This window comes from Pseudophryne corroboree, chromosome 4 (assembly GCF_028390025.1).
Source record: "Pseudophryne corroboree isolate aPseCor3 chromosome 4, aPseCor3.hap2, whole genome shotgun sequence".
In the NCBI taxonomy this organism is placed as follows: domain Eukaryota; kingdom Metazoa; phylum Chordata; class Amphibia; order Anura; family Myobatrachidae; genus Pseudophryne; species Pseudophryne corroboree.
Window position 1 is genome coordinate 752,099,334 of NC_086447.1, and position 4,747 is coordinate 752,104,080.

Sequence of the window (4,747 nt, forward strand, 5' to 3'; positions counted from 1 at the left end):
TGGCTCACTACAACAATAACCCGAATTTTTTGGTAACAATAATTATGTACCAGTATTGCAGACAATCCGCACTTGGGATGGGCGCCCAGCATCCACTACGGACTACGAGAAATAGAATTATCGGTAAGTAAATTCTTATTTTCTCTGACGTCCTAGTGGATGCTGGGAACTCCGTAAGGACCATGGGGATTATACCAAAGCTCCCAAACGGGCGGGAGAGTGCGGATGACTCTGCAGCACCGAATGAGAGAACTCCAGGTCCTCCTCAGCCAGGGTATCAAATTTGTAGAATTTTACAAACGTATTTGCTCCTGACCAAGTAACTGCTCGGCAAAGTTGTAAAGCCGAGACCCCTCGGGCAGCTGCCCAAGATGAGCCCACCTTCCTTGTGGAGTGGGCATTTTAAGATTTTTGGCTGTGGCAGGCCTGCCACAGAATGTGCAAGCTGAATTGTACTACAAATCCAACGAGCAATAGTCTGCTTAGAAGCAGGAGCACCCAGTTTGTTGGGTGCATACAGGATAAACAGCGAGTCAGATTTTCTGACTCCAGCCGTCCTGGAAACATATATTTTCAGGGCCCTGACCACGTCAAGCAACTTGGAATCCTCCAAGTCCTTAGTAGCCGCAGGTACCACAATAGGTTGCTTCATGTGAAATGCAGAAACCACCTTAGGTAGAAATTGAGGACAAGTCCTCAATTCTGCCCTGTCAGAATGAAATATTAAATAAGGGCTTTTATATGATAAAGCCGCCAATTCTGACACACGCCTGGCTGAAGCCAGGGCTAACAGCATCGTCACCTTCCATGTGAGATATTTTAAGTCCACAGTGGTGAGTGGTTCAAACCAATGTGACTTTAGGAAACTCAACACAACATTGAGATCCCAAGGTGCCACTGGAGGCACAAAAGGAGGCTGTATATGCAGTACCCCTTTTACAAATGTCTGAACTTCAGGCACTGAAGCCAGTTCCTTTTGGAAGAAAATCGACAGGGCCGAAATTTGAACCTTAATGGACCCTAATTTTAGGCCCATAGACAGTCCTGTTTGCAGGAAATGGAGGAAACGACCCAGTTGAAATTCCTCTGTAGGGGCCTTCTTGGCCTCCCACCACGCAACATATTTTCGCCAAATGCGGTGATAATGTTTTGCGGTTACGTCCTTCCTGGCCTTGACCAGGGTAGGGATGACTTCATCTGGAATGCCTTTTTCCTTCAGGATCCGGCGTTCAACCGCCAAGCCGTCAAACGCAGCCGCGGTAAGTCTTGGAACAGACAAGGCCCCTGCTGGAGCAGGTCCTTTCTTAGAGGTAGAGGCCACGGTTCGTCCGTGAGCATCTCTTGAAGTTCCGGATACCAAGTCCTTCTTGGCCAATCCGGAACCACGAGTATAGTTCTTACTCCTCTCCTTCTTATGATTCTCAGTACTTTTGGTATGAGAGGCAGAGGAGGGAACACATACACTGACTGGTACACCCACGGTGTTACCAGAGCGTCCACCGCTATTGCCTGAGGGTCCCCTGACCTGGCGCAATATCTGTCTAGTTTTTTGTTTAGACGGGACGCCATTATGTCCACCTTTGGTTTTTCCCAACGGTTTACAATCAGGTGGAAGACTTCTGGGTGAAGTCCCCACTCTCCCGGGTGAAGGTCGTGTCTGCTGAGGAAGTCTGCTTCCCAGTTGTCCACTCCCGGAATGAACACTGCTGACAGTGCTATCACATGATTTTCCGCCCAGCGAAGAATCCTTGCAGCTTCTGCCATTGCCCCCCTGCTTCCCGTGCCGCCCTGTCTGTTTACGTGGGCGACTGACGTGATGTTGTCCGATTGGATCAATACCGCCTGACCCTGAAGCAGGGGTTTCGCTTGACTTAGGGCATTGTAAATGGCCCTTAGTTCCAGAATGTTTATATGAAGAGATGTCTCCAGGCTTGACCATAAGCCCTGGAAATTCCTTCCCTGTGTGACTGCTCCCCAGCCTCGCAGGCTGGCATCCCTGGCCACCAGGACCCAGTCCCGAATGCCGAATCTGCGGCCCTCTAGAAGATGAGCACTCTGCAACCACCACAGGAGGGATACCCTTGTCCCCGGTGACAGGGTTATCCGCTGAAGCATCTGAAGATGCGACCCGGACCATTTGTCCAGTAGGTTCCACTGGAAAGTCTTGCGTGGAATCTGCCGAATGGGATTGCTTCGTAGGAAGCCACCATTTTTACCCAGAACCCTTGTGCATTGATGCACTGAGACTTGGTTCGGTTTTAGGAGGTTCCTGTCGGATAACTCCCTGGCTTTCTCCTTCGGGAGAAACACCTTCTTTCTGGACTGTGTCCAGGATCATCCCTAGGAACAGAAGACAAGTCGTCGGAACCAGCTGCGATTTTGGAATATTGAGAATCCAATCGTGCTGCCGCAACACTACCTGATATAGTGCTACACCGATCTCCAACTGTTCCCTGGATCTTACCCTTATCAGGGAATCGTCCAAGTAACGGATAACTAAAATTCCCTTCCTTCGAAGGAATATCATCATTACGGTCATTACTTCAGTAAAGACCGGGGGTGCCGTGGACCATCCCTACGGCAGCGTCCGAACTGATAGTGACAGTTCTGTACCATAACCTGAAATACCCTTGGTGAGAAGGGTAAATTTTGACATGAAGGTAAGCATCCTTGATGTCCCGAGACATCATGTAGACCCCTTCTTCCAGGTTTGCAATCACTGCTCTGAGTGACTCAATTTTGAATTTGAACCTCTGTATGCAAGTGTTCAAAGATTTTAGATTTTAGATTTTAAAATCGGTCTCACCGAGCCGTCTGGCTTCGGTACCACAATAGTGTGGAATAATACCCCGTTCCCTGTTGCAGGAGGGGTACCTTGATTATCACCTGCTGGGAATACAGCTTGTGAATGGTTTCCAAAACTGCCTCCCTGTCAGCGGGAGACGTCGGTAAAACAGACCTTTGGAAACGGCGAGGGGGATACGTCTCGAATTCCAATTTGTACCCCTGAAATATTACCTGAAGGATCCAGGGGTCTACTTGCGAGTGAGCCCACTGCGCACTGAAATTCATTGAGAACGGGACCCCACCGTGCCTGAACTTGTAAAGCCCTAGCGTCATACTGAGGGCTTGGCAGAGGCGGAAAAGAGTTTCTGTTCCTTGGAACTGGCTGATCTCTGCAGCCATTTTCCTCTCCCTCTGTCACGAGCAGAAAAGAGGAACCCTTTTGTCCGCTTGCCAACCAGGCCTGCGCCTGATAATACGGCGTCTTATTTTGAGAGGCGACCTGGGGTACATCCCCTCTTTTAAGGCAATACTTCCAAATGCCGTTTGGAATCCGCATCACCTGACCACTTTACTGGTATAATTGGACAACGCACTTATACTTGATGCCAGTTGGCAAATATTCCGCTGTGCATCATGCATATATAGAAATGCATCTTTTAATTGCTCTATAGGCAATAATATACTGTCCTTATCTAGGATATCATATTTCCAGTCAGGGAATCCGACCACGCCAACCCAGCACTGCACATCCAGGCTGAGGCGATTGCTGGTCGCAGTATAACACCAGTATGTGTGTAAATACATTTTAGGATACCCTCCTGCTTTCTATCAGCAGGATCCTTAAGGGCGGCCATCTCAAGAGAGGGTAGAGCCCATGTTCTTACAAGCGTGTGAGCGCCTTATCCCCCCTAGGGGGTGTTTCCCAACGCACCCTAACTTCTGGCGGGAAAAGGTATACTGCCAATAACTTTTTAGAAATTATCAATTGTTATCGGGGGGAAACCCACGCATTTTATTTCTCAGATTCAGGAAAACTACAGGAAGTTTTTCCTCACCAACATAATACCCCTTTTTTTTTTGGTGGTATTCATATTATCAGAAAAGTGTAAACTTTTTTCATTGCCTCAATCATGCAATGTGTGGCCCTATTTGGAAATCACGGTTGTCTCTTCACCGTCGACACAGGAGTCAGTATCCGTGTCGGCGTCTGTATCTGAGGTAACGGGCGCTTTAGAGCCCCTATATGAGACGTCTGGACATGCACAAGTTGAGTAGCCGGCTGTCTCATGTCAACCACTGTCTTTTATACAAAGCTGACACTGTCACGCAATTTCCACAGTACATCCACTCAGGTGTCGACCCCCCAGGGGGTGACAACACTATTACAGACACTCTACTCCGTCTCCTCATCATTTTTCTCCTCATACATGTCGACACAAACGTACCGACACACAGCACACACACAGGGAATGCTCTGATAGAGGACAGGACCCCACTAGCCCTTTGGGGAGACAGAGGGAGAGTTTGCCAGCACACACCAGAGCGCTATATATATACAGGGATAACCTTATATAAGTGTTTTTCCCTTTATAGCTGCTGTATTGTTTATACTGCGCCTAATTTGTGCCCCCCTCTCTTTTTTAACCCCTTTCTGTAGTGTAGTGACTGCAGGGGAGAGCCAGGGAGCTTCCCTCCAACTGAGCTGTGAGGGAAAATGGCGCCAGTGTGCTGAGGAGATAGGCTCCGCCCCTTTCTCGGCGTCCTTATCATCCGTTTTCTTGTATGTTTGGCAGGGGTTAAATGCATCCATATAGCCCAGGAGTTATATGTGATGCATTTATTTTAGCCATAAAAGGTTTTCTAACGATTTATTGCGTCTCAGGGCGCTGCCCCCCCAGCGCCCTGCACCCTCAGTGACCGGAGTGTGAAGTGTGCTGAGAGCAATGGCGCACAGCTGCGG